This window comes from Phascolarctos cinereus, unplaced genomic scaffold, assembly GCF_003287225.1.
Source record: "Phascolarctos cinereus isolate Bilbo 61053 unplaced genomic scaffold, phaCin_HiC Scaffold_4;HRSCAF=312, whole genome shotgun sequence".
Lineage (NCBI taxonomy): Eukaryota > Metazoa > Chordata > Mammalia > Diprotodontia > Phascolarctidae > Phascolarctos > Phascolarctos cinereus.
In genome coordinates, this window is record NW_027555847.1 from 140,970,012 (window position 1) to 140,976,011 (window position 6,000).

At 41.7% G+C, this 6,000-nt stretch overlaps 1 protein-coding gene across 2 annotated transcripts in view; it reads right to left on the minus strand.

The window, feature by feature from the left end:
* The window catches only part of SLC5A11 (solute carrier family 5 member 11), a 41,804-nt gene extending 38,536 nt beyond the window's left edge, over positions 1-3,268 (minus strand). For both annotated transcript variants that reach the window (XM_020995628.2, XM_078152652.1), the window contains exon 1: positions 3,096-3,268. The gene's annotated coding sequence lies outside the window, so the exon portion shown is untranslated. The remainder of the gene's footprint in view (positions 1-3,095) is intronic.
* Between the last annotated feature and the right edge of the window lie 2,732 nt (positions 3,269-6,000).

A 6,000-nucleotide genomic window follows, 5' to 3' on the forward strand; every position in this document is an offset into this window, starting at 1 on the left:
ACTTAACCCCAATTGCCTAAAAAGAAAAAGAAAAAAAAGGTAAAAAAAAAAAATGAACGAGGAGATAGCAAACCATTCCAGGATCTTTGCCAAGAAAACTCCAAATGGGGTCACAAAATGACTCAAGAACAACACTAAGACTGAAAATTCAGTGAGGGCAGGAATGATTTCATTTTTGTCTTTGTACCCTGGCCCCCAGCATCTAGCCTAGTGCGTGGCATACAACAGGTGTGTAATAAATGCTTGTTGATCGATGGATTGCCTTGGAGAGCCGTAATTTTATTTATAGCCTTGCTGCCGTTAGACATGGCTACAGGAATTCATACCTCAAAGCCCCCACGTCTCTCTTAGAGGAGCAGAGTCAAAGTTAGAAGGGACCTTAGACACACCTACCCTAACTCCCTCCTTTTACAAACGAGCAGAGCTAAACAAAACAAAAGAAAAACTACAAAATGAGTAGAAGTGTAAGTAGGCCAAGGCAACCGGAAGTTTTCCCTGGGCACCAAAACTTAGAGGGTGTTGACAACATTTCCTGTGTAGAACTTGAGCGGTGTAAAAACAACTGGACTTAGCAACTGGTGAAGAAGAATATTGTAATTAGTCCCCAGGAGCCCCTCCCAAACCAGAATCTCCTTGCCACCCAACTCCATGATGGCTGTGTCTGGTGTCCTAGAGTCTCTCCTTTGTCCCAAATAAATTGCCCAGTCAGGAGTGGGGAACCTGCAACCTCAAGGCCATATGTGGCCTTCTAGGTCCTCAAGTGAGGTCCTTTGACTTTGGATTTGGCCCTTTGAGTTGGATTCAGTCCCCGTGGCTTGGGAGTCCTGGCCCAAGACACCGTCTATGTATCTGTCTCTTAAGGGATGAAGATGGGGACAGTATAGGTATAGAGAGGGCAATGTAGATACGGTGGAGGACGAGATCTTTTTTTCCAAGGGAGAATGTCAATGGATGCTGAAAAGTAGTGGGGCAGCTAGGTGTCGCAGTAGATAGAGCACCAGCTCTGGAGTCGGGAGGACCCGAGTTCAAATCCGACCTCAGATACTTGACATTTGTGTGACCCTGGGCAAGTCATTTAACTCTCAATTGCCTCACCAAAAGAAAAAAAAAAGAAAAAAACCTGCCTTACTCCCTCAGCCCCCTATTTCAGAGGCTTTGCTGACAGCCTGCTACTCACTAAGCTGAGAAGGTTCCAGCTAGTCCCTTTCTTTAAGTATTTCCATTTTATTTTTATTTTGTTTTTTGCAAGGCAATTGGAGTGAAGTGATTACACACAACTAGTTAGTGTCAAGTATCTGAGGCCAGATTTGAACTCGGGTCCTACTGACTGCAGAGCCAGTGCTCTACCCACTGCACCACCTAGCTACCCCAAGTAGTTGCCTTTTAAAAGAGGGTCCTGAGAGTTGAGAAAGACTTAAAGCACTAAAAAAATGCATTCCTAGTAGCGGAATTTCAGGGACCTGGACAGAATTAGAGAGCGCTGAACTAGACGGGATCTTTGAGCCTTTCTGGCCCAATCCACTAGTTTTCTGGATGAAAAAAGATGAGGATCCTGGAAAGGGAGTAACGTGCCTTGATTACCCAGTAAGTTCATGACCGCAGCTTGCTGCAATGAAGCTACTGGCGACCATGAAATTATGGAATCTTTGCTCAAGAAGAGAACTCGGAGAACCCTGTCCCCAATATTTGTTCGCAGGTTGGGACCTGGCACGTACCGTCTTCAAACATTTCAGCTTGGGAGTGGCTCCCTAACCTTGGGGCCCACCCTAACCTACTAAGGTTAAACCAAGCACCAAAACTGAATTCAACATCCATCTGAAATTCATGGAGGGAGAGGGGTCAACCAGTAGGGGAAGGATGATCACTCAGCTTCCTAGGACTTCAGAAGGAATATATGGGAGAGCTGTCTTTTTACACATGGGTCTTGATAGGACTTCTGGGAAAAGTAAACTGACTGCCCCATTGGTCAATCCAAGCGCCTGCCAGTACAGGGAACTGAGGCTAGAATCTGACCAGCTCGCCAGAAATAGAATCGGAGGTGCCAACTCAAAGTGGCTGATTGTTAAATTTTCAGCGTGAACATTTACACATTAGAAATCAATAAACCCTACAAACAAGGCTTGGTTTATTGCTTTTTTGGTTATCAAGGACTTAAGAAAGTAATGGAGAAAATATTAATCATGCAGGTTAAAGTTAACAGCATTTTGAAGAGTCAGTTGTTAAATATTTACTAGCACCCTGCTGAATAGAATTATGGAGTAAGATCTGGATAACACTTGGGCCTCAGGATGCCAGAATTGGAAAGGGGCTCTACACAACATAGTCCAAATTTTCCTTGTTCCAATGAAGAAACTGAGACCCAGAGATAGAAAACGACATGTCCAAGATGATACAACTGTTTAGTGACAGAGCCACTTAAACCCTGGTCTTCTTAGTTTCAGTCCACTATCCTTAAGCCCCAAAGAAATGAATTTCTAATGGTGGATTTTCAGGAATTCTTTGCAGTACACTACAGGTACCCTCCTAGCTGCACAAAGACCACTCTCTGGAGATATATAACTCATTCTTTGGATGTATTCAATAGATTTCAAATTTGGAAAAAAGTGAGGAGCAGAATACTACAGTAATTCCTGTTTCAAGTAACACTGTAGTAATTTCACTTTCTTTTTTATTAATTTATTTTGATTTATCAATAATCACTTCCATATGCTTTTGAGTTGAAAATTTTTCACCCCCTTCCTCCCCACCTCCTCCCCAAGACGGCACACGATCTGATATAGGCTATACATTAACATTCCCATTAAACATATTTTCACATTAGTGATGTTGTAAGTAAAAACCAAAACCAATAGGAAGAACCACCAGAAAGAGGAAACAAAACCCAACAGAAAAGAAAAAAAAATAGCAATTCAACTTCCATAGTTCTTTCAGTAATTTCACTTTCAAGGCTAATAGGATTCTAGAAGGATCTCAAGGCAGAATTGGATGTTTTATCCTTGGAGTCATTCTACACTGAGCCTCAGTCCCTATTGATCCCTTTCTGAGCCTCAGCCTGGGACAGCCCCACAGAGGAGGGCAAAAAGAGGGTGGCTTACCTTACAGAGGTCCTGTGAGCTGATCTGACTGGTAAGGCAATAGTTCCCCAGAAAGGCTGAGGAGAGCAAGGAGATGGACAAGAGAAGGGGAGATCTGGAAGCAGGCTCTCCTCTCCTTCCAGCCTTGAGGGACTGAGGAAGTAGAAAGCTCTGGCCACTATTGCTTCCGCGCTCCCGAGATGTTGCCGGTCAAACTCCAAACTCCAGCCTCCACTGAACGCTGCGTGGGGGATTAGAAAAGGCATAATACCATCCCACTGTCACAAAGGGGCAGGAGTCAACTGGGAGTCCCAGGGGGAATGGCAGGAACCTTGATCCCTGGAGCCACGAATCCATTCAGGAGGTCTCCACTTCATTTCCTCCATTCCTGTGGTTCATTCAGGTCTCTGAGAAGGAAGGGGTCCTTGCCCTTCCACTTCCCAGAAGCCCATTCTTCCAGAGATCTTCAGGGACTCGGACTCATACTGGCAAGACCCTTTGCTCTTCCTACAAGGCTGGGACAGGAGAGACTGGCTGAACTAAAAGCACATGGCTTCTGTTTACCCATCTCTGTTCTCCCCCCACCCCCCATCCTCCTTGTGCTGGGGACAGGCAGGGATAGGACCAGGGGTGTGGGGGAGGGAAGAGAGCAGCAGATGTGGGGGAGGGAGAGATGCCTGTCTTTGAATGGAATTGGACATGTCCTCAAGGGAAAAGCTTTATGGCACCTGGAGGGGCAGCTGTCTGTGCTTAGTGGAAAGAACAATGGTCTTGGGTCTGAGTCCCAGCTCTGCCACTAACTAGCTGTGTGACTGAGTGAATCACTTAACCTCTCTGGGCCTCGGTTTCTTCAACTTTAAAATGAGGGGTTTGGTCTACAAGGTTCCTTTCATGTGGAAGGAACTTCCAGATTCCTTTTATTCCACTTACAGGACCACCATTTCTTTCCTACACAATAAGAAGTCCAAACTTAGTGTGGCATTCTAGGCTTTGCATAATCAGATCTCATTTTATCCATCCAACTGTATCTCCCACTATTCTCCATGTTCTTTTTTTAAAATTTAAAAAAAATTATTAACAAACATCTGCTCTCTCTCCTTTCTACTCTCCCCTCTCCTCCACCGGGGAAAAAAACAAAGAAAAACAAAACCCTGCTAATAAATACACATAGTCAAGCAAAACGTATTCTCACATTGTCTGTGTCTCTGCATATCTCCTCTCTGTCAGGGAGTAAGCGGCATTCTAATGCATCTATACTCTGAAATACTCTGAAATTTTGGTTAATCATTGAATTGATCAGAGATCTTAAATCCTTCAAAACTGTTCATTTTTAGGATATTGCTGTTATAGTGTAAATTGCCCTGGTTCTGCTCTTTTCACTCAGCATCAGTTCAAAATGATGTTCAAGTAATGTCTACTTCCCTGACCCCTTCTTCATTCATAGAGACTTCTACTTGTTCCCTATGATTATGTGACATGTATACTCTATATTCCTCTCCTTTTCTTCTCTTGTGTTTCTGCCCCACCTCCCCATATACACCCTATTCTCTCCTAATCAAAACATAATAAAAATCATTCCCAGATCCTCCATCTTATATGACTCCCTCTATAACTCCTGCTGATAACCTAGTTCTTAGGGGATGCTTGTATCTTTCCCCTTCCATCATTAAAATGTATATACTTCATCTTTATAAAGTTTTTTTTTCTAATTTCTCACTCATATTTACCTTTGTATGCCGCTCTTTACTCCCATGTTTGGATTTTAAGGTTCCTATTAGCTTCAACTTTTTCATCAAGAGTAATTGGAAATCTCTCTCTTGTTAGAGATCATTTTTCCCCCTGTAGGATTATAGCATGTGTTTTTTTTTTTTTCTGGGTAAGTGATTTTTACTGTAAGTTAGACCTGAATTCAGGTCTCAATTTCAGCCTCAAACATTTACTATGTATGTGACCTTTTTATATGACCATTTAATTTGTCTCTTTTTCCCCATCTATGAAATGAGGATAATAATAGCACCTACCTCCTAGGGTTATAATGAGGAGAAAATGAGTTAATATGTATAAAGCACTTGGTAAACTTTAAATTGCTATGTAAGTGCTGGTTGTTATTATTATAATTACTATTATCAATATCTTTTGCTTTTTAGAATATCACATTCTGTGCTGTCTGCTCCCATTTAGTGGTAGCTGCTAAATCTTGTATGATCCTGACTGTGGTTCTTAAGTTCTTAAACTCTTTCTTTTGGGTAGTTTGCAGTCTTTTTTTTTTTCTTTGACCTAGAAGCTTTGGATTTTGGCAATGTATGATGTTTCTAGGAGTTTTCCTTTTGGGAGATTTCTTTAAGGAAATAACCAGTGAATGCCTACTATTTTCACTTTACCCTCTGGTCTAAAAGACCTGGGCAGCTATCTTTCATGACTTCTTGAAATATGATATATAGGCTCAATTTTTTTTGGTCATAACTTCCAGTTAGTCCAGTGATTTTTTTTTAGTCCAGTAATTCTTAAATGATCTTTCCTTGATCCGTTTTCCAGATTAGTTGTTTTTGATAGGAAATACTATATATTTTCTTCTTCTTTTTTAATCTTTTGACTTTATCTCACTGTTTCTCGTTGTTTCATAGAGTCATTCACTTTGGTTTGGCCCATTCTAATTTTCAGGGTAAGCCTTACTTGGGTGAGGTTTTGTACCTTTCGTGCCAAGCTGCTAATTTCCTTTCCAAGTCTCTCCTCCATAACACTCATTTCTCTTCCATTTTCCCCCCCTATCACTTTCATCTCATTTACAATATCACTTTAAACTCATCTTTACAAAAACCCCTGCATTATTTCTCCTAGGAATTCTAATTGATTTTGGGTACAAGCTCTGTTTTATTTTGAGGTCTTGTTTGTAGACATCTTGGAGTTATCGTCTTCTTCTAGGTTT